This window comes from Typopeltis vanoorti, chromosome 6 (genome assembly GCF_054136105.1).
Source record: "Typopeltis vanoorti isolate ZY-2024b chromosome 6, IOZ_Tvanoo_1.0, whole genome shotgun sequence".
Classification (NCBI taxonomy): Eukaryota; Metazoa; Arthropoda; class Arachnida; order Uropygi; family Thelyphonidae; genus Typopeltis; species Typopeltis vanoorti.
In genome coordinates this window covers 29,970,120-29,995,511 of record NC_143554.1, presented here as the reverse complement: position 1 = coordinate 29,995,511, position 25,392 = coordinate 29,970,120, and the positions used below count along the sequence as shown (strand labels likewise).

The following is a 25,392-nucleotide window of genomic DNA, read 5'->3' as shown; positions in this document are numbered from 1 at the left end:
TTTTGGATGCTAACTATACGATTTTTTTCAGCTAGAAATTAAAGCTTTCTATACATTTATAATTTATGTCGAAGGTAAAAGTTCAAGCCGTAAGTTGGGTGTATTAAATACATAACTACTTGTTTTCATTTGTTTTGCATGTTTTTCATCATCATCAAATTCCTGCCATGTACCCTCAAGGGGTGTACAGGATATGATAGTACTATATGAAAAATTTACATCAACACTAACTTCCTATCTACAATTTCTCTCCAAATCAGTCTGTTGCCTGTCTTATATTTCTATCTTCTAAGACACTTTTTCAATCAGATCTTATATTTCTATCTTCTAAGACACTTTTTATTGTATCAATGCACCTATATCTTGGTCTTCCTCTGGGGGTCTTTTTCCTGCCAACCTGGCAGAGAAAACTTGTTTTGTAATATTTTCTCTCTCTCTCATTCTGTTTAAGTGACAATAACACCTGAGATTAGCTCTGCAAACACATTCCTGGATGCTAACAATGTCACGTTCTTTCCTAATATCCTCTTTTTTAATATGATATTGCCATTGATGCCATCTGTTCATGCCCCTAATCTTTCTCAGGACTCCCATATGTGCGGTCTCTAGTCTTTGATCAAGTGTTTTATTTCTAACCCAGTTCTCAGATCTATAACTTAAAATTGGTTTGAACACTGACTTGTATAGCTAATTTTGTGTTTTGACTAATTTCTCTCTTTTTCCATATAAATTTATTCAGTTGACTGCCTACCATATCAGCTTTGTTGATTCGATTCTGTTGTCCATTTCCATATATAATTTACCATCTTCACTAAAAATCGTACCTAAATAGCTGAAATGTTTTACTTGTTCTCTATTCACAATGCAGTTGATATTTTCAATGCTTCTGCTTGTTTTCATTTTATATTTTTGTGGGATTCAAAAACGGCATTTTCTGAAGAAAATTCATGCTACTCTAGACCGGCTAGCTTAGATGCCAGTAAACAAGCCTATAAAGTTTGAACTCGTTTTTCTCTCTTGTTTGCTTATTTGTACAATAGTACTTGCTATTCTTCTGGCTGAAGGTATCCTAATCCAAACGGACAAAACCGGTTAGAGAACAAACGCATTTATTGACGAAATAAACTCCCACAGCGCCTGGAAAGCAATTGAAAACTCTCTAAGAACTTACTATCATAGTCTATCCTCAGAGGGCAGCACTGGATAGGATAAGGTAGGGTAGGCTCGGATACAAGAGAATAGGATAGAAAGGCCATAAGTAATCACTTTAAACATGAGCTGACATTTTTGCGTGATGGAAAATTTCTCTTTCAGGAGCTAATAGTCATGGTGTATTGTATGAATAATTTCCGTCAGTAGTTTTTAGATAGGTTAAGTAAAATATGCATATCAAGACAAAACCGCCTGCAGTAAAATGCGTTCAAAGAAGATCGTAGAATCTCATATACAATGAAATAGGTAAGTTATGAATTGTTTTTCCTAGTAAGGCCATATGAATTTCCTTGCTGATTTACAAAAGTTGTTCTAGTTACCTGTTATATGTATAACATTGAAAAATCACATGTGATATGAATTTGCTGTTATTTTTTAATGTTTGTTAGAAACGTATTCGTTCGCTTCATTTGGTAACGGATTACGATCGCATATTAATAGATAGAAAGTAATGCTTTTTGAGGAATTAGTATTGTGAACAAAATGTTTTTACGTCACCTGTTAATGCAGTGCTACAAAACCAAAGTAAGTTATACCATATATGAGTATTGACTCACCAAGGTATCTGACTATTTTTCCTCGCATTATATTGGTAATTGTAGGTCGTGTTTCTCCTAGCTCACTCGATGGCAAAGATGTTGGAAATACCTGGATTCTAATCCTAGGGATTTCTAAAGAGAAATACTTATAAGGATATTTTTTGTTTTTCAAATGAAGAGGTAGGAGTTTTTCTTCTGGAAAAAAAAAAACGGCCAACTGTCCACAGAAAATTAAGTAAATGGAGAATAAGGTATATAAAAACTGCAATATTATGTTGTATGAAAATCCAGAGATTCTGGGGGAGGGGAGAGGAGAGAACCCTGCACTTATACGTGAGATGGGTATGAGTGTAACTGAATAACTTTCACACTTATGATTCTCTCCTTCTTATTCTCCAACGGGAATCGAATCCCGTTGGAGAACGAATCTTTTTAGCCAAAAAAGTTGTCGGTACAATTTGCCCTGAGGAGGAAGTGCAATCATGAGGCGTGATACGATAATCTTGTAGTAATGTATCTTAAAAAGGACTTTATAGCTCAGTCCATTTCACGAAGCTTTTCTGGAAAGAGTTGAGCGAATTCTAGGACTAGAAGAACCATTACCAGGCCTTTTCAATGGAAGGTAAGTTAGCCAGTCTCATACTGATGTGCATAATTTTAGGTGCCCTCCCTTTTTCCTCTCTGAAACTAGGTTTTTCATTCTCACTATCAGAGAAACCGGCTAGTAGAAAGCACGCAATTTTCAAAAAAAATAAAAAATAATATATATATATATATATATATGAAGTTTTTTATCTTGGGTATGTTATATATTAAAGATACTAAGCAATTTTAAATAAAACTTGGTTTTAATCCTATTTCCCAAATAAGCAAACAGACAAGTAATTCCAGTTTGCGCCTGCACGTAGTGCAAGTCCAGGCAAATCGTGGTAAAGATGGAATAAGCTTTGATCACTATCCTGGGTATTATAAATAAAATTATTAAAATAATAATTATATATAATAAATATATAATAAAATAATTATTATAAATAAAACCAAGTTTTATTTAACATTGCTTGGTATCTTTAATATATTACATACCCAAGGTAAAAAAATTTTCTACATCTATCTCTCATCCTGAGATTTTTAATTAATAAGGTCAAAGCACCTTGTGCAACTTGTTTTGGTAAAATTTATAAGTTCTGTATTACTTAAACTTTGGCATTTCTTAAGCCTGGCTCCCACTGATGAGACCTCAATAAAGGTCGAAACCGGTCTGGGTAGTGGCCCTTGCCTTTAATGTATAGCATCATACATCTCCGCTAGGGGATGTGCTTTGCATTGAGGGTAAATACCAAGGATAGTGATCAAAGCTTACTCCACCTTTACCACGAGTTGCCTGGACTTGCACTACGTGCAGAGTCACTCAGACTTGCACTACGTGCGGAGTCGCCCTGACTTGCACTACGTGCAGGCGCAAGTAAGTTGTTTGCTTACTTGGGAAATAGGATAAAAACCAAGTACAGTAGGACTTCCGTATCCGCGTTTTCACTTATCCGCGGTCAACCTCGGTCCGAAGATGACATACGAAAGGTCAACTTACGAAACTTTCATGGTCTCTACAAACATTCGGCTTTGAAATAATATTGGATCTAATATCCACTTTACTTATATAATTTTACATCGCCGAAATGAAGCCGTAATGCTCTTTGTAATAGACAGTTCGGCTGATCGCAGAGATTGTCCAACACCAGGGCAACTCGTTGCAAAGGTGGAGAATACACACATCTGAGGTTGCTAAGATTCCATTCACATTCAGATAACTTTATTACAGTATGTTGTTATAATTGTTCTGTTTTATTATTAGTTATTGTTGTTAATCTCTTACTGTGCGTAATTTATAAATTTAACTTTGTCATAGGTATTTATGTATAGGAAAAAATATAGTATATATAGGGTTCGCTACTATCCGCAGTTTCAGGTATCTGCGGAAGACGATGGAACCAAACCCCGCGGATACGGGGGGGGGCTACTATATATATATATATATATATATATATATATTTCTTATATATATATTTCTTATATATATATATATATATATATATATATATATAAGAAAGAAAGAGCGTAAGAGGTAAGAAAGAGCGTACGAGAATATAAGAACATAAGTTACCTTCATAACTCTGCTATAACCTTTCTTGTGGTTATATCAGTTATTATTATTACCCAAGACCTCATGGAGTCAAAGACTCATCTGGGAGTTGCTTTAATATCATTTTTGTTTTAAGTATTTATCAGAATTTTCCATCCGGCCTCCCCCTGGTAGTCTCTAGCTCCCTCGCTCTTATATTTCTTAACCTGACATCAGTACTGGAAATCTAAAATACTCAGTGTAGTTTAGATTTTCAGACCTTCGTGTGTGAATTTGCCATAATAGTAATAATATGCGTTCAGAGTAGAGGCAATCTGCTATTGAGTAAAGATATTTCTTTATAACGCATACCGTCAGATTTTGACTATATAACTGCAGATTGGCTGTGAAAATGTTGAATAAGCATTCTGATAATATTTCCCTTTTGACGAATGCTGCAGTCAGTGTTTTAAGGGAATTATTCTGCAGTATGAAAAATATTACAATAATGTAGTTGAACTGCAAAGATTAACTGGTTTTCATTTAGAATCAATAGTGAGCATTCTAGAAAATCTCAGTAAGATTTAAATATATATATATTTTTTTTTTTCAAAATTCACTTTTAAATTCATATTATTTAATAAATAAATAAATAACAATAATAAATAAATAAATACGTAAATAATACAAATAAATAAATAAATAAACAATAGTAAATAAATAAATAACAAATATTAAATAAATAATAAATATTAAATAAATAAATAAATATTTATTTAATTTCATCATCCTTTTGTCCATCGAGTATTGTTCATCGAGTCTTTGTGTTCAGTGGTGTTTTTGTTGCTATCCGGTTTCGATCTAATCATCCAGTAGATGATAAAGTTTCCTAGGTTGACTACTCTTCGAATAGAAAGAAAGGAATAATTTATTTTGACATTTTGGGGCTAATTTAATTAAATCTATTTAATTAAATCTATTTAATTAAATCTAGATAAAGTTTTACATTTGATTTTCGAGATGGCTACAGCTAAGATTTTTTAAAATGTTATCTAAGGGACTACTCCCTGTGTTGCTAGTTGACTTTTAAAAATTGGCAATCTTCTGTAATCTTCTTTCTTAAATTTGCAATTTGTTTCTTGAAAGCACCATTAATTTGTCCGCTGGGTGTTTGTCAACTAAATTATATTATGGAAAGTTGTTCTGAATAATTGTTGGTGAAGGAAAAGGGTTTCTATTTTTAATGAGTAGTGCGTTTTACTATTATCTTCATTCTTTTATTTTCTCTCCGAATGACGCAAATGACAGGCATAGCAGACTTTGTAGAAAATATTAACAACCCCCTGTCATACCTTTAATTAGGTTATACAAAGTTAATTTACTTGGCTGTAACACACCATTTGGCCGACCTAACACGTTATTGGAAGAAAAGACTAATAAACTTATTCTGGCATATTTGCGACTGATGGCTTGTTTCTATGTACAAACTGTGCATTCTTTTCTTAGGATTCTCTTTGGATGACTATAATAATAATCTTCATTAATAACATACAGAAACGTTCGGACACCTGCAACTTATATGGAGTCCTTCAGTCCTCGGACTGATCACAAAGTCCTAATGGGTTACGAAATGTCTTTGCAGGCAGTATAAAATGCAGGCCTCCAAATATTTTTTTTTCTAACACAACCTAAAATCTAAGCGCCTTCTGAGTCTAAGAGTTTTTTTTTATAATTTTAAGAGAACGTTCTTTGAGAGTTTCCTTTGAATTTTAATGCCTAATACTATATTAATCCTTTTCGTATATTTATCTTTAAACTAATATATATATATATATATTAGGTTAAGAACAGAATAAGATTGTAAAATATTATTTCTAATTTTTTAATTATTTCTAATTTTAGCGTTTAAGAAACTAAAATAATCATGTTATTAGTTTTCATTGTGATAGTTTTTTTTATTTGTTTGCTTTACGGCGGATCACAAGTTTGCCACTTGATATTTTTCTTCGAGAAGAAATGAGGGTATTTTAAAAAAAGTAATGCCAATCACGATTAGGGACACCAGATAACAGTAGTTGTGTACCATATTAACGCGTCACCTTTTACAATCATGCTGAAGAAATGCACTCAACTTGCTGGAATGGCCAGCTGCCAACCAGTTTATAAAAGTTACGGTTAAAAGCCATGCCATTTGTAACCTTTCTGGGGGAAAGGAAAAGGTGCTGGAGAGTTTAGTTTTAATGATTATGAATGAATTAATAATAATTAATAAATATGCATACTCCGTGCCTGTGTAGCTCTGTGATTTGCGTCCACAGAACTAAACTACCAAACGAAGACCGTTATAGGTTTTGTTTTAATCATCGATTAAAACACAACCTATACGAAGAGCTTTCTTTGGTACAGGCGGGTAGGTCCTTCCTTCCCGGCAGCTTTTAAGTTCCGCAGCTCAAAATAAATAAATATGAATACATATATATATATATATATATATATATATATATGTTTTTTTTTTAATCGACTAGGAATTCGTACTATTTCAGGCATAATATAATATATACGATTATAGACACAAGATGGCAACGCTTGTATACCTTATTCTTTACCCTGAAAGTCTTGATTCAGTGATATCCTCCACCTTAGGCAGTATAAATCTTTATTAATATCATACATGTCAGTGAAAGCTAGAATGTGGAGTCTTGTTAACTATCAATATTCATAAATTTAGCGAAAGGTAAAGGAGCTCCATCTATTTCATTTGCAAATATCATGCATTACAGGATTTATTATTAATTTTTATATACAGCCTTCTACATAATAAATTTACAAATTTATACCAATTATTTTTAATATCCTATGATCTAATTCCTAATCGTTTATCATCCCCCCCCCCCCCATGAAGACTGATATGACCAGCAGGTACAAAGAAGTTTCTGGCCCATGTGCTCCAGTATTTTACAAATATACAATTATATTGTAGAAAAAGTCATCAAAAATTTGAAATGTGGAAAGGCAGCTGGAGTAGATGATATTCGATCAAAATTTTGCAGTGGTTACTCTACATAATTCAGAGGACCTGGTCAAAAGGTCGAATTCCGTGATTGGAGTAGAGCTCTCATAGTTAATCCCATCTATAAAAAAAGGGAAATAAAACTAAATGTGAAAATTACGGAGGAATCTCGCTCTACGAAATGTTCCAGGTAAGATTTATGTAAGCATACTTGAAAAGAGGTTGAGAAAAATTGTAGAAGAGAAACTTAGAAAGAAAAACAATCTGGATTCAGGCAAAATAGAGGTTATCAAGATCGGATTTTCACTTTAAGGCAAATAGTTCAGAAATCCTTGGATTATGACAAGGATCTGTACTTAAGTTTTGTAGATATGTAAAAGCATACGACAAGGTGCCCAGAGAAAAGCTTTTCAAAACCCTCCAATTATATGCGGTGAATAGAACATTATACAGACCAATACATAATCTATATTTAGTCAGCTTTAGTCAGCTGTTAGACTTGAAGGAAATACAAGATGGTCTGATGTGAAATCAGGGGTAAGACAAAGATTATCTCCACTCTTATTCATCATCCATATGGATCACAGTATGAAAAAAGTGGCGTTAAGCCTGATATTATAATTGGAGATGTCAAACTTAGCTCTTTGCTTTATGCAGAATGATGATGTACTCCTAAACACATCTAGTGCAAGTCTCCAGGATTCATTAACTAAACTGAATAACAACTGTAACAAATTTGGCATGAAAATCAGCCATAAAAAAGATCAAAACTATGAAAATAGGCAAGAGCATAGAAAACTTCAGCTACATTCTGAATCTTAATGTGATATTATAGAACAAGCAACACATTTCAGCTATTTAGGCACAGTTTTTAATGAAGATGGTACGTTAAATATGGAAAATATGGAAATAGGCAACAGAATAAGCAAAGCTGGTATAGTGGGTGACCAGCTGAATAAATTTATATGGAATAAGAGAGAAATTAGCCAAAATACCAAACTTGCAGTATACAAGACATTGTTTAAACTAGTCTTAAGTTATGGATCTGAAAATTTGGTTAGAAATAAAGCACTTGATTCAAAGACCAGATATGTGAGGGTTCTGAGAAAAATTAGGGGAGGGAACCGATGGCATCAATGGCAGAATCATATTAAAAATGAAGATATTAGAAAGGAACTTGACATTATTAGCATTGAAAATTAGCATTGACAGTAGCAGTGGCACACCCAGGGGGGCCCTCCCCCTCCAAAAGAAAAAGGGAAAAAAAACACTAGAAAATTTTCCAAAAATGTTTTCCAAATTAAAATTCTTCTTTTTTTTTTATTTATGTTGTGTCGTGTCTTCTATTTCTATACTATTTATGAAATAACGGTCACATAAGGTTGAAATACCCTATAGCTCTCGGGAATCACGGCCGCTATGAACGCAAGGCGAACGAAGTAGTGCTCGGGTGGACAGAGCGCTACTTCGTTTGCCGAGCCGGGCCAGAGGAGATCACGGGTTTCTTGTATTGGCGATCACTGCAGATGCTCAGTCATAGGTCGTATGCAATACCTAGTGTGTATTCTCAAATCGTCTCCTCAACTCGCTCCCCCAATATTAAATCATGAGTGCTTGCCCCCCCCCCCCCCATCAAGATTAAATCCTGAGTGCGCCACTGGTCAGCAGCGTCAATCTAAGGTGGTATGGCCACTTAAATAGAATGGATGAAGAAAGGTTAGCAAAACATGTTTGATGTCAAGATGGAAGGAAAGAGAACCAGAGGAAGACCAAGGTCTAGATGGATTGATTCAGTCAGAAGTGTCTTAAAGCACGAAATGTTAGATATGACATTACTGGAGTGTTCACAGGTAACACATTGATTTGTAGGAAAAATTGTTGATAGGAGATTAATAATAATATAATCCATTTAGTTGATTTTTTTTTTTTTTTTTATAATCCATATTCTACCAATTCTGTTTCCCGGTAGTTGCGATGGAAGAAAACAGTACTAAGATATCAATATTGACGTTTAACAATATTAAGTAGTTTAATTTCCTTTATGACAGTGCTCCTACAAATTTCTCGTTTTCTAACATATCGTAAGGTTTCTGTCATTTATACGATCTTCCCGTGATGTCTCTGTTATAACTCGCATCAAAGCAGTTACCTTCTTAGTTCCCTAACGCATACATGAAATTATATAGACTTAATCCTATACTTTCCTGTAGACGCGTCTTACGTGTTTGTACTAATCTTCTGACTCATTTCCAATCATAGATACTTCTTATCTTCTTCTTTGACGTAAGTAGAAACTTGACTTAACATGCATGGAAATAATCTCGGCAAGCTGCAGCCACGTTACTGATAGATTTATTTGTTGTCATCATTGTATCCGGGAAGCTCTAGGGAATGCTACTAATTATACTTCAATTATCTTTGTGCGAAACGGTGCATTATAAGAATGATGTTGTCCTCTGCTTGCCCAGATTTCTCTATTATGTCACTACACAAAGTTATTTGATACGTGGCTAAACATCATCACCAAATGCTACGATGTAATTCGAGATATTTCACATTACTTTTATCAAATAAAAATATCTCTTTGAAATTAAACAAGGCATGGTATTTGTTTCACAATCAAATCCTTCTTGGTTATATATAGACACAAAGTAGTTTCTGAAATGCTATTATGTTGCCAGGATAATTCCAGAGATTTGCCAATTTGTAAGAAAAGGTGAATTTATAAGACTCTTGCGTAACTGATCAAGCAAACTGAAAGTTTCTGTCTCAAGTTAAATTTGAAACCTGAAGTTTACTTTCATCACAAAAGATTTTTTTCTTTTAATTGTAATAACAAACTTACTCTGATAAGTGTGTTTTACTTCATAGAAGAGTCTTTATATATCGATATAAACTGATTTTTATCAAATGTACTGTGTGTTTAAATACAGTAGGACATTCCCGTTTGAATTATCCAGTTTCATACAGCGGAAGCATAATTTTCCTTTCTCCGAAACTTGGATTTTTCATCCTGCTGAAGAAGCGATCCACCAGAAGAAACACATGCAGTTTACAGACATAATACACTGACCGCACATAGTCTTAGTTTCTTCGGCCGTAATTTCATCTCAATGAGTCTAGCCTACCAATTTTAACCCTGCTGGCTTTGCCATTTGCTGATTTCGCGAATAATTTTTGAGAATTACTCTGTGGATCACTGGAGTTGCTGTAATTTTTCGCGGTGTTTAGCAAGAGAAAAAGTCAGACTAAAGTTAAGTTGTTCCTTGGAGTATGATATCATTTTCTTTCTTACGTACAATTCGTTAGCTAGCCTGCACGTAGAGTGGTCTAGTCTTCATCTGCTCGCGCTCTTTCTGTCATACACACACACACACACACACACACACACACACACACACACACACACACACACACATGCGCTGAAATTAGCTTATCTCTTACGGTGATAGCTTTTTCTCCCAGAAAATCGGATTTTTCATACCGCATGGAGAAAATTGGCCAGGGAACACACACTTAACTAACAAACAAAAATGCAAAAAGCAAAACACAATTAGTGGGTGGATATGACATAGCGTGTTTAAATAATGAATTATATAGTAGTGTACTGGTGGATGACTTGAAGTGTATGGTGGATTATTGGATATAGGTGGTGTGGAGCGCCTTTCTGCGACAAATCCTTGAACTTCATGGAGGTGTCACACAGTACTACCACCACTCCTCCTCCCCCTACTACTACTACTACTACTACTGCTAATAATAAGAATTTCATGCATGGTGGATTCCAGAGCGTTTTTATTTTAAATTGAAAAGCTGGTTTGCTTGTTTGTTTGTTTTTAGTTGTGTTCGGTCATAGTTCGGTAATTACATTTTTCAGAAGAATGTGTAGATCGTCATATCCAGCTATTCGGTTAGTATTTTGTATAAGTATCAGTTTCTCCAGTAATTGGTGTTTGTTACGTTAGCAATATATAAACTGTATGTACTGTAGGTTTGCATGATCAATAGAACGGATATACAGAGACATACATTTATAATAGTATGTATATACGCACAGCAAAACTGTACATATATTTGTAGAATTTAAAAAAAAAAAAAAAACTTATCAGTGAAAGTTGAAATATTCTACAGTCATAATTCCGACTTCTGACCTGCGAAGAAATAGAATTCAAGAATACCGTATGTTTATTGCATAAACATTGCCAGAAGAATTTAATAAATGATCCAAAGAAGCAGTGAGTGATGTGCTAAGTAAAAAAATAAATAAATAAAATGAAATAAAATAACATGAATAGAGTTAAAGGAACGACAGCTAATCTCAACTAAGCAGGTGCAAGTTGTTAGCTCATCCTATTATATTCACGTGTTGAAAATGTTTGCTTTAAATTAGTTTAACCGGTACTTCAATTAAACAGTGACGAAAGCAAGAATATCATTAAAAAAAATATGTCTGAGAAAAATAAAAATCTGAATTACAAAAAAGGAAAAACATTAATAATGGAAAAGTTTTAATCAAATCCAAAGAAAATAAAGACATTAATTTAATACATAACGAAATCTCAATGGAATGGAATGATACGCTAGCAGCGAATCAATGCAAAAAAATATCTTCCAACGCTAATTATCTAGTATAGTGATTCTCAGCCTATGGGGCACGCCTCCTTTGGGAGGCGCGAAATATCGAAAGGGGAAGGGGGGTGAAGAAAGTGGAAATCAAAGGAAAAACTTAAAAACTACTTTATTGAATCTATTCTCCCACTTACCAACTGTCCAAGTATCTTGCGAAGATTTTACAACAGCACATTCACGTCTCGGATACTTATATTAAAAACTCAAAACATTTTATAGATAAAATAAAAAACATCCCTATTTTCGAAGAGGATATACTAGCAAGCCTGGACATTACATCTCTGTTTACTAACATTCCAGTGGTTGAAGTCATCAACATCTTAGACAACGTGTTCCCAAAAAACATCACTACTTTGTTCAATCACTGTTTAACTTCTATTTTATTTGGCAAAAAACGATCTACAAACAACTCACTGGATTAGCTATGGGTAGCCCCCCCTATCACCTCCTTGTGCTGACTTATTCATGGAAGATCTAGAGAAAAAAATCTTAACCCAGATCATTCCAAAACCGAAAATTTGGTACAGATATGTAGATGACATCTTTATCATTTGGGATCATACGAAAGAAGAACTAATGAATTACCTCAACCAAATCAATAGTTTCCACAATACCATCAAATTCACATTAGAAATGGAAAAAGATAAAAACTGTCATTCCTTGACATTTTAATAAAGAAACAATCCAATAATAGTATCAACCTATCTGTATACAGAAAACCTACAAATACTGGACGTTACCTCCATTTCAACTCAGCTCATCACATAGCTCAGAAACTTAGCATTATCCATAGTCTCAAGAAAAGAGCTATACAGTATACGACAGACAAGGATGACCTACTAACGGAATTAACCACAATATCCAGAGAACTTTCTTTAAATGGTTACCCAAAAAGACTCTATAACAAGATTCTCTTTACTGATATACCACATCAACAACGTGATGACGTCCAATACATCAGTACAATTACGATTCCTTTTGTCAGCAACCTTTCCAAAAAATGAGCTAACCTTTTAAAACCACATAAGATCAGAGTGGCATTCAAACCAATCAACACTATTCGGAAATTTTTAAGATCACCGAAAGATCCTCACCCATTCTACAAGTACCCTGGAGTATATAATATACCTTGCTTATGTGGTATTAGTTACGTAGGTCAGACCTCTAGAAGCTTTGAAACGAGAAAGAAAGAACACATAGGATATGTCAGAAATAACAGACAAGACATTTCAGGCCTTTCATGCCACTTTGCCTCTACTAAAACCATCACATTGAGTGGGATAAGAGTCTTATGCCATACATAGAAGATAACTACCATTCAAGAACCTTTAAAGAAGCAGCTATAGTCGCCCGTAAAACTGAAAACCTAAACAAGAATCAAGGTCTAATTTTACCAGAAATTTGGAAAACTTTTATCAGATCATTAAACATCAAAGAAATGAACTTTCATAACAATTACGTCATGAGCCATAACGAATAAATCACGTTAACGAGACACGCACATTGTCACGCACAATACCAATTTTTTGTATGAATTAGAACCATCATTAGAACCATCAATTAGAACCTAGTCTGTAACCTTCATTTTAGCTTACTAGTTTGTATTCCCTGAGGATGCCAATAGAAAAAGATTGGCGAAACATGTAGGAGGATAAAATAAAGCTACTTGACAAAGATTATATAAAAAAAGTGTAATAGTCTTATGAATAATTGTCAAGAAAAAATTCAACATAATTCGGAAATTTTAAATGATTTTCAATAGTTGCAAATAAAACTTTGATGTGTTGCTCTTCTGCCTTGTACGTTCAAATAAATTCATCCACATTTGCAAACACTTCTAATTTTCTTACTTTTCCTTTTTGGTAAAGCAACAAAAATTCATAACTTTAGTTATGAATAAACTACCTTTTAGTTTTTTACAAAAAAAGCATTCACTTTGTCACTCATCTCTAAAATATGTGTATTTTTTCCCTTGGAGTTGCAGGTTTAATATATTTAGTTTCTCGAATATCTCCACCAAGTAGCACAACTTCATCCCAAATAAGTGGTCTCTAAACTTCTCTGCTTCTTCGTGATTTTCCTCTTCCAAGAAGATTGCTATTTCGTCTCTTAATTCGTAAACACGTTGTCAACATTTTCCCTGTGATAACCATCTTGTCTCGCAGTAAAATAGTAACGCTGAATGTTTCGCTCCAGCCATGCATTTGCAAAGTTCAGAAAACAATCTAATTTAAGATTTTAAGGGTCTCATTTTTATATAATTCACTCCGGCTATAACTGTTGTTAACAAAATGTTAACAGGACTCATTTCCAGGACAACCAGGACTCATTTCCTTTTCAGCAAGAGCTTCTCTATGAATTATGCAATGTGTCCAAATACATTGTGGGGATTTTTCCCTCACAAGGATTTGTAAACTTTTAAACCTTCTAGCATAACTCGAGTAGAATTATGTTGAAATATTTTTCTAAACAATTTTTCCACTGTATGTTTGCCTTGCATGTAAAATCGCCCAATATTTTGAACAATTCAGGTGCTGTGGCTCTCCTTTCTATTGGTTTACAAAACAATAACTCTTCAACTGCTGATAATCCATCACAAAATCGAACATAATCGAACAATGCAGCTTTGATTTGAATGAGCTGAATTGAGAATAATTGGTCACAAAGCTTCGACAAAAGTTATTGCTGCATATCTTCACATATATCACCAACAAAATTAATATACCATTAACACTAATATACACATCACAAATCACCATCATCCAATGCCTACATCCCATCCATAAACAGTAACAACAACATAAATAGTGAAGGCTAATCCCATTCTCTTCATAAAAGCGAACCCAAGATTCGAAGAAGGTGGGATTAATTAGCCTCACTCATCCACACGTAATCCTCATAATGACTGCAAATTATGTAACAAAACAGTCAGTACGGTGTATAATAATAATGAAGATACTGATATAAAAAAAGTATATGAATTTGTATCCAAAGAAAAAAAAAATATTGAAAAGAAATAATGTACCTTAAACTGAGTAGAGTATAATGTACAGAGCATCAAGTGTAATATGCATTAATTGTAAATATGTAAATATTCTGTACGATGAAAATAGAAAAATTGTTATTTCATAGATAATGTGTAAGCATGCAAATAATTGCCTGTAATAGGCATATGTATGTAATTTATCTGAGCCATTATCATATTATTATTATTATCCATTATTCAAAAATTACGTATTATAAATATAGATACAAAAAATATTATTATCAAAATTTTAATTGAAATGCAATGTAGAAAATAAGACACATGCAGCACTTAGTGCTGAATTTTTGAAGGTGATTATTGTAATTGTGTAAATACTGTATTTCAGAAATCAATAATAAAAAAATGAGAGAAGGGGAAAATATTATTATTATTATTATTATTATTATTATTATTATTATTATTATTATTATTATTATTATTATTCCAGTATATTAATTATTATTACGTAACACCTTCAATGAGTCCTTGGACTCGTTGTGGACGGGCAATAAGTTCGTTGAAATTTCCCATTTCCAAAAAACTTGTGAGTGACTTAAGAAGGTTACTCCTTTTCAAGTAAGTAGCTCAGCTCTGTATTTGTCATGAATCTCTGCCCTGAGCTCGATCACTGAGTCGAACCTCATCCCAGTACAGCATTCAGCATTAAAAAAAAAATTACGGCTGTCAGAAACAAATTTCAGAAGAAAGCAAACATCATTTCTTCAGGACTTACTATACTATTATCGGGCGTAGAAAAGAAATTATCTTTACAAATTCCACATTTTTTAATCATGATTTTTGCACTCGTAGTTCACATGAAGTAATCCTGAGCAGTGCAATCGAGGTGCTTGGTGAGACATCTGGAAAGATTAGAGAGCAGAAGGAGAGTTGGTGGTGGAATAATAATGTACAAGTTGCAGCGACAGCTAAGAGGAAGACAAAGCAGAAGTGGGATGAGTCAAAAGTGGAGGAGGACAGAGAGGTGTACAGAGAGAGAAAGCAAGAAGCCAAGAGAGTTGTGGCACAGGCGAAGGCCATGGCATATCAAGATCTGTATAATCAATTAGAAACAAAGGAAGAACAGAAAAAAATTTACCAACTAGCGAAATGTAGAAATAAAGCAGTAAAGGAAATCTTACATGTGAGGCAGATCAAAGACGCTGAAGGAAGAGTATTATAGACGGATGTGGCCATAAGAAACAGATGGAGAATATACTTTGAAGGAATTTTGAATGAGGAAAATGCAAAGACTCACAGAGAAGATGGGTAGCCTTCTGAGGAGATGGCGCAGAACATCAGTAGAGTGGAAGTGACGGAGGCCATGAAGAGGATGGGAAATGGAAAATCGGTGGGCCCCGATGGGACTCCAGTGGAGGCATGGAAGGCACTGGGGGAAGAGGGAATTGACCTGCTGTGGGACCTGTTCATGAAAGTTTGCCAACAGGAAAAGATACCCGAGGAATGGAGGGAGAGAGTATTCTTGTTCCCATCTACAAGGGTAAAGGGGATTCACAAGACTGTAAAAATTACAGAGGAATAAAGTTGATGTCCCACACAATGAAAATCCTAGAAAGGGTTCTTGATGGAAGATTGAGGAAGGAGGTGGAGATTGCAAAGGAACAATTTGACTTCATGCTTGGTAGATCAAAAACAGATGCTATCTTTGGGTTACGGCAGATGATGGAAAAGTTTCGAGAGAAACAACGGGAGCTACATCCGGCATTTATTGATCTGTAGAAAGCATACGATAGAGTGCCAAGGCAAGAAATCTGGAGGTGTCTGATGGAGGAGAAATATGTCAGGTTGGTGCGGGAGATGTACAGAAATGTGAAGACAAGTGTTCGGACCTGTCTGGGACAGACAGAAAGTTTTCAAGTAACAGTTGGCTTGCATCAAGGGTCAGCATTAAGTCCGTTTCTGTTTAACATTGTGATGGAGGAATTTTGAATGAGGAAAATGCAAGGACTCACAGAGAAGATGGGTATGACGGAGGAGGTGAGAGAAGATGCACCTTGGACAATGTTGTATGCATATGACATCTTGCTGTGTGCAGATTTAAGAGAAGAAGCTGGAACTAAACTGGAAAGATGGAGAAAAGTACTGGAAGATAGAGGTATGAGACTGAGCAGATGTGTTACACAGTGGGCGGCGGCCAGGAGACAGATCTGGAGCTGGAAGAAAATGCCATCAGGAAGGTGAGGGACTTTAGATACTTTGGTTCAACAGTGGAAGAAGATGGAGGAGCTGAGAAGGAAGTGGGATGCAGGATACAAGCAGGTTGGAGGAACTGGAGGTAGATGGCTGGAGTGTTATACGATAAGAGGGTGCCAATCAATCTGAAAGGCAAAATCTATGGGACAGTAGTGAGGCCAGCTATGACGTATGCTGTAGAAACTGTGGCCCTGAGGAAAAATAACATCAGCAGGATGGAAGTAGCAGAGATGAGAATGCTTAGGTGGATGTGTAGTGTGACCAGAAAGGATCGTCTGAGAAATGACTATGTGAGGGGAACAGTGAAAGTTACGAACTTAGGAGCGAAGATACAGGAGGCAAGGTTGAGATGGTTTGGTCATGTGATGAGGAGGAAGGACGAATATGTGGTAACAAGGGTCATGCAGATGCATGTGCAAGGAAGGAGGAAGCGTGGGCGGCCAAAGAAGAGATGGAGGGAACTGGTAGAAGAGGACTTGAGGATGAAGAACTTGGATGTGGTGATAGCCCAAGACAGCAGGATGTGATGGAGACTCATCATCAACAGTGACCCCACTTAAGTGGGAGAAGCTGCAGAAGAGGAAGAAGTTCACATGCTAAACATATTGTTCATCATCTATCAATTTTTGAATGTGAATTACTGGATTGCACTTAGTGGCATCAGATACAGTATATTATTTCAGGAGTCCAGTGGTCATTTTCAAAACAACCGAAATTATTATTCAAAATTTTCAGTTTGCCATTAAAACTGATATTATTTCATATTAGATGTATACTAAGCTATATCATACATTAGAAATACAGTATCTTCACTCTTCTAAATTTTGGGTTTTTGAGGGAATATTTGATAAAAAGTTATTTTTTTGTGTGGAATTGACAGTCGTCAAGTAAAAACGGTGAAATGTTTCATATACCTGTTTCCTGCTTCAATACTGGTAAGCTGAATTTTATGAAGAACACTGTTAATATTTTGGGTATTTGTTTTCACTTTGCACTGAAGTTAGACACATGTTGGATACACAGATATAAGTTCTAATTCTCTTGTGTGAATCTGAGCAAGAAAATTTGTTGCTGCACAAATTTTCTTGCTCAAAAGTTGCTGCCTAAAGCAACTATTATTATGGTAATAACTTTTTTATTCTTTTGCCAAATTCGGCGTGTGTGTGTGTGTGTGTGTGTGTGTGTGTGTGTGTGTGTGTGTGTGTGTGTGTGTGTGTGTGTGTGTGTGTGTGTGTGTGTGTGTGTGTGTGTGTGTGTGTGTGTGTGTGTGTGTGTGTGTGTGTGTGTGGAAAGTTTTTTCCCTTGGGTATATACTGTATTAAACATACCAAGCAATTTTATAAGCTATGTTTTAATCCTTTTTCCCAAGTAAGCAAACAGACAAGTAAGTCAAGTTTGCACCTGCACGTAGTGCAAGTCTGAAGCAACTCGCGGTAAAGGTGCAGTAAGCCCCGATTTTAGGTCTAGCTCCCACCGACGAGACCTCAATAAAGATCAAAACCGATCTGCGTAGTGGCCCTTGCCTTTAATGCATAACATGATACGTCTCCACAAGCGGTTGTGCTTTGCATTAGGGGAAAATACTAAGGAAAGTGATCGGAGCTTTCAGTCTGCCCATTCAGTCTCTACCAGTGGAGACTGAATGGGCAGTTCAATCTCCACTGGTAGCCAATCAGAAATAGCTTATATATATATATATATATGTGTGTGTGTGTGTGTGTGTGTGTGTGTGTGTGTGTGTGTGTGTGTGTGTGTGTGTGTGTGTGTGTGTGTGTGTGTGTGTAATCATAGACTTCTACTCCGTTGTTGTGATACATTTTTAAAAAATAGATTTAATGACTTAAAACCGAGGTAACTTATAAAGTTTTAATGAGAATAATACAACTAGTTTCAGCTTATAACAGCCTTCAACAGGTATTCAGTAAAAGAAGAGTATGGTAATAAGCATTGAAGTATCTAAAAAACTGGGAATTACAGGTAAAAATTGCAACACATAATTGAAACATAAAACGTTGTATTTTTTAAGTTGTTCTAACTGGGCGCTATTGTTTATTGCGTGTGTGCGTGCAGGCTCTCGTGAACGCCAATATCGAATAACTGCAGTATGGGTATCTGGGATGTTATAACTTAAATTGCTGTTTAAGTGTTCAGGATTCAGAATGATTTCCCTGGATTCTACAAATTTCTTTCGAACTCATCACCACAGCAAAAAATATTTTCTGATTTATCGCAGCAAACGGAGTGACTTCGGAGATTATCATTAGGATTGTTTGAAAAAAGAACATGACTGGACAACGCAGTTGCACGTGACCTTTTATAGGAGATGTCTCTCTTATGATCCTCTATACGTTGTTCAATAGATTTGTTGGTTTCACCAAAATAAGGGATATTGCAATCGCACCATAATTTGTATATACCTGGATATTTTAGGTTGTGATGAATAGGTTTTGGATGGCTGATAAGAGAATGGATTTTTGGAAGAGTGGTGAAGAGCGTTTTGATGTATTTTTTAAGGACCTTAGCCAATTTGTTAGAGACTGTGCTAATGTATGGGGGATGGAGATTCTACCTTTAAAATTATTATTAGTTTCTGTGGTGCACTGTCTAGGAGGATCCAGAAGAAATTTCTTAATCGTTTTTTCGGAGTATCCATTTTGTTTAAAGATAAGAGAGAGGTGATTTATTTCTTTTTGTAGTTCATCTGATTTATTCAAAAGAGAGTGTGCTTTGTGTCCTAAGGTAGATATAGGTCCAAGCTTCTGTGGTGAGAAATGATGAGAATGACTGTGTAGATATCTACTGGTATGAGTAAGTTTCCTGTATATAGAGATTTTTAATCTTTCAGAGCATCTTGTAATCATTACATCCGGGAAAGGTAAGGAGTTATTTTGTTCTAGATCAGCAGTAAATTTTATATTAGGATGTTGGTTGTTAAGATGATGAAGAAAATCTATGAGAGATGTGCGTCCGTGACTCCATATAATGAAAATATCATCAACATAACGTTTTCATAATATAGGTTTAAATGAGAAGGAAGAAATAGCTTTCGTTTCAAAATCTTCTAGGAAAATGTTAGCTAGAACTGGAGACAATGGGTTGCCCATTGCCAGGCCTTGTTTTTGTTGGTAAATGGAGTCCCGATATCTAAAGTAACCAGAATGAATGCAATGTTTTAATAAAGCAAACATTTTCTTTTTGATAATTTTTCCTTTAGTAACGTAAGTACTTCGTCTGTAGGAACGTTAGTAAATAAAGAGACAATGTCAAAACTTGCTATAGTGTCATTTTCATTAATGGAAATATCTTTGATATGAGAAACAAAGTCTGTGGTGTTTTTGATGAATGATGAGGATTTATTGGAGGAAACATTTTAGGTGCTTTGCTAGATATTTTGAAAGATTGTAAGCAGGTGAATCAATTCCTTCCACGATTGGGCGAAGAGGGGTGTTTTCCTTATGCATCTTTGGAACTTCATAGATGCGTGGTATAAGAGGATGTAGAGAGCGTAAAGAAAGGCGAATATTATGAGGAAGTTCACTCATAGTCTTTAACAAATTCTTTGTACGGTTTTGTAATTCTCTTGTAGGATCTTCCTGAAGAATTGAATAAGTCATGTTGTCTCCAAGTAATTGAAGAATTTTGCTGTGATAATCTTCAGAGTTGAGGACGACCGTGGAATTGCCTTTATCTGCAGGAAAAATATCAATGTTATTATTCTTTTTAAGTTTTTTTAGAGCTTGTCTCTCAGCAGGAGAAATATTATCTGTGGGAGGTTTAGCATTAGTGATAATGAAAATCGATTCAATACGGAGAAATTTCGCTAAATGATTAGGAATGAGAGAACTTGCTTTTTCTATTTTTGTAAGAAGAGATTCTTTAGGGATAAATTTTGGTGAGGGAATGAAATTGAGACCTTTACTTAAAATATCTTTTTCCGCATCTGCTAAAATATGAGAACATTTGTTCACAACAACTTTTGTCTGGATTAATACGCGTTGTAGCACGATCAGATGTATTTTGTATTCTCTTCAGCATTTTTACCTGTAATACCCAGTTATATATATAAATATATATATATATATATATATATATAACTGGGAGCAAAATAGAATGCTGTAAATAGGGAATGTCAACCTTTATGTGCGAAAGTCTGGAATGGCTAAGATGGCAGAAGAATCAACATTGACTGATCAATGGCATCAACTTGTGGCCAGCCGTCGTGGAAGAGATTGGAGCCTCACCACGTATTTATCTGCTGTCAACCATGAAACACACCATATCACAATATGAAGTTAGAGACCCCTGCAACCATCAGCTCTTATAGCTACAGGGAAGAAGAGCTTTAAACCAGTAATTGTAAGACAAGAACTACTAAGGTAGTGTATGAAGATGATATCCCAAACCCTCCAGGGAGGATATTCTCAGATGTCCCTTGTCTGAAAATCAGGAGCAATCTCTTGAAAATAATAACATGGAACGTCAGAACACTCTATAAGGCAGGCAAATTAGACAAGTTAATCCAGGAATTAAAAGTGATGAAGGCTGATATTTCAGGTATCAATGAAGTAAGTTGAACAGATATAGGAATAATAACGATAAAAAATCACACTATAATCTACTCTGGCAGTGATTTATACCTTAACGCAGTAGCACTTTTCCTAAGTAATAGAACTGCAAAATCTCTACATGGTTATTAGCTCATAAATGAGAGAATCCTAACAGCCAAAATCACTGCACAACCATTCAACTTGTATATTATCGAAGCATATGTACCAACCCAAGACCACCCGAATGAAGAGTTGGAACAATTTTATGAAGACATCCAAACTGCAATCTCTATTGTCAGGTGTTATAATTATAATGGTGGGCAACATAAATGCAAAAGTGGGCTCAGAAAAAATCTCATTTTGCATGGGAAACCAAGGGTTTGGAACTAGTAATGAAAGAGGTGAAAGATTAATTCAATTCTGTGAAACCAATGACCTAATAATTGCCAACACACTATTTAAAAATCCTCCCAGAAGTCTATATACGTGGAAGAGCCTTGGGGACATCTATAGAAACCAAATTGACTATATAATAATAAGCAAAAGATTCCGAAATGCAATAACACAAATAAAAACACATCCTGAAGCAGACATAGGATCGAACCACAACTCAGTGATTGCAAAAAATCCAAATAAAACTTAAGATACCAAGCCAAACAATTAATAGGAGAAACTTATAATTCTGACTCACTTAACAACCAAGATATTAAAGACCGCTTTATAAAAGAATTCCTAAAATCCCTTAACAAGTCGGGTACCACAACTCACATGGAAAATAGAACACCAAATGATGAAACATAAACTGCAAGCATTCAAGAATAGCATCAATCAAGCAGACAAAAATACACTCCCAAAATTAAAAAGGAAAGGGAATAAACCTTGGATAAATGAAAAAATATTAAAGTTGATGAAACAAAGAAAAAAGTTAAAGAGCAAACTGAATATAAAATCATGAATAAAGAAACAGAATGCAGGAAAGCCAAAGAGGAATGGATTAAGAATCAATGCACAGACATAGAAACCCTTCATAGGAAACATAGAAGCAGAGAAATGTATGATAAGATCAGAGAAATGACAAGCAAGACAAATACAAGAAATCATGCAAGTGTCATTAGAGACTCAAGAGACTATATTCTAATGTATAAAAAAAGAAATCATGGAGAGATGGATTGAATACACAAAGAAATTATACGAGCAACAAAGAAATAATATTCTCGAACAGACTGATTTAGAATGACCACCCATTTTACTTTGTGAAGTTTAAAACGCCGTCGGAAAACTAAAACCACATAAAGCTGCGGGAATAGATAACATCTTGGCAGAATGATTGAGGGCTGTCGATGAAGTAGGACTGAAATTTCTAACAAATTTTTGCAATAAGATTTAAGAAACTGGATTTCTACCCAAAGATATTAGTCACTCAATTTTCGTTCCAATTCCGAAGAAAAACAAAAGCTACAAGATATGAAGAGTTCAGGACAACTGGCCTCATCAAAGTATCAAGAGTCTTCTTATATGTTATTCTTGAAAAAAATAAAAGAAAAATAAATATAGACATAAATGATACACAAAGTGGCTTCAAGGAAAACGCACGTACAAGAGAAGGTATTTTCAATGTCAGAACTATCATAGAAAGATATCTAGAAAAACAAAAATATGTATACCTCTGTTTCATAGATTACACAAAGGCATTCGACAATGTTCAACATGAGCAATTAATTGAAATCCTTTCAAAAATAGGCATGAACGGAAAAGACATTAGACTAATAACTAATTTTTACAGGGAACAGACTGCATCTTTAAGAATAAATAGAGAGCACTCAGAAGAATTCCCAGTTCAGAAAGGTGTGAGACAATGCTGTATCTTGTTTCCGATTCTCTTTAACATGTACACAGAAGAAATATTTAATAAAATTAGTAACCTCAAAGGAATCACTGTAGGGGACAAAAATATTAACAACCTAAGATATGCATACAACACTGTTATAGCTGAAAACAAATATGACTTCAAGACTATTCTTGAGGGTTTGCTCTATAAGCAAACCCTAAAGCGAACAGTATGGCCTCAATTTCAACTTTAAAAAGACAAAAGTCATGATAATTTCAAGAGAAAAGGAAATACCAAAATTATGCATCAATATAAAAGGAAACAAATTAGAGCAGATGCAAACATACACATACCTCGGACATTTGATCACGGAGAAAGGCAGGACAGAAGATGAAATCAGAAAAAGGATTGAAATTGCAAGGGCAACTTTCAACAATATGAAAAATTTATCGACATATAGAGAATTAAATCTGAAAACAAGACTAACATTCTCCAAATATTACATATGGCCCACATTATTATACAGAGTAGAGACATGTACACTCTTCAATCTGAGTGTGAAAAAACTGGAGGCCTTTGAAATGTGGATGCTGCGAAGAATTATGAGAATATCATGGAAAGACAAAAAGATAAACGAAGAGGTGTTAGAGATTGTAAGCGTAAACAGGAGCCTGATAAAAGAAATTAAAAAGAAAAAAGTCAGTATTTCGGATATATTGTGAGACATAAATGCTTACAAAGGACACCTCGACGGAACTGTTGAGAGAAAGAGAAGGAGAGGAAGACAAAGACTGGAGTGGATGAAAAATATAGAAGACTGGACCTATCTCTCATATTAGGAATGCAGCAGAGAGGCGCAGAATAGGACATGATGGAGACACGTGGTAGTCAATCTCCTAGAGGGAGAAGACACCTGACAGTACAGAAGAGTCTCTAATAGCTAACCCAAAAAAAGTTAAGCAAGTCTGAGCGCGGTTACTAGTTGGAAGGGTATCAATTGTTCGATGTTGCTGGCATCCTGCTGAGAATTGGCCATTTTCACAGGGTTAACTTCGGCCTGTAAACTGACGTATGTCAGACCTCTTGTGCCCTCGGGTCGCATGGAGATATGACGATATATATATATATCAAACCAATACAATAAAATTCGAAGATAGCTACAAATATTTGAGAATTTTAGAAACACCAGAAAGTGTACAATTAAGATCAAAGAAAAAACTAGAGCAGAATATATAAGGCGGCTAAAAAAACTTCTTAATTCAATGCATAACACTGGAAATTTGATAAAAGTAATTAAAACCTGGGCCATACCAGTTCTGAGATATTCAGCAGGCATTATTGATTGGACCCAACAAGAGGCAGAGAATTTAGACCGAAAAACTCGAAAATTAATGAAAATGCACCATGCCCTCAATCCTCATTGATAGTCATCAATCCTCAATGAGTGACATTGATAGGCTCTACCTATCACTCAAAAAAGGAGGCAGAGGATTATTACAAGTAAAACAAGTTGTTGAAGCAAAACGAAACCTGAATAATTATCTGCAGCAAACAACGGTAAATGTTTTTAATTGAAGTAAGGAAAGAGGGTTTATTTAAACCCAGGGAGACAAAATTGGAGTACACTAAGTAAAAGTGAGAACTGAAAGATGGAAAAATAAGGCATTGCATGGAAAGTACTGTTACAACATAGAGTACAGCGCTGACAGCAACTTGACCTGGCAATGGTTGAGAAATGGAGCATTAAAGAAAGAAATAGAGTCGGTAATTTTTGCTGCACAAGAAAAGGCCATTAAAATCAATGTTATGAAGTCAAAAATGCAAAAAAATTCAAGAAGAGTGTAAATGCACATTATGCAAAGAGAAGGAAGAAACAGTAGACCACATTATTACTGGTTGCACCAAAATCGCACAAATTGAGCACCGTAAAAGGCACGATAATGTAGCTTAGATAATTTCTGTCATTTATGTAAAAAGTACGGGTTTAAATTGTCTAAAGACTAATGGAAGCATGAAACTGACCAAAAAGTGATTGAGAATACAAAAGCTAAAATACTCTGGCATTTCAAAATTCAGACTGACAAAAGCTTGGAATGTAATATACCTGATATAACAGTGGTTGACAAAAGTAAAAACAAGGGTGTTCAGTTTATCGAAATGTCAGTACCAGGAGATAGCCGAATTGATGAAAAAGAAACTGAAAAATTTATAAAGTACCGTGAGTTGCAAGTCGAAGTTGAACGAACTTGGCAAAATAATACGAAAGTTGTTAATA

At 34.9% G+C, this 25,392-nt stretch overlaps 1 protein-coding gene across 1 annotated transcript in view; it reads left to right on the top strand.

Annotated features, from left to right (window-relative positions):
• The first annotated feature begins 1,329 nt into the window (after positions 1–1,329).
• Positions 1,330–25,392, top strand: part of LOC150105356 (YEATS domain-containing protein 4-like) — a 163,516-nt gene continuing 139,453 nt past the window's right edge. The window contains exon 1 of the mRNA XM_090394736.1: positions 1,330–1,458. The gene's annotated coding sequence lies outside the window, so the exon portion shown is untranslated. The remainder of the gene's footprint in view (positions 1,459–25,392) is intronic.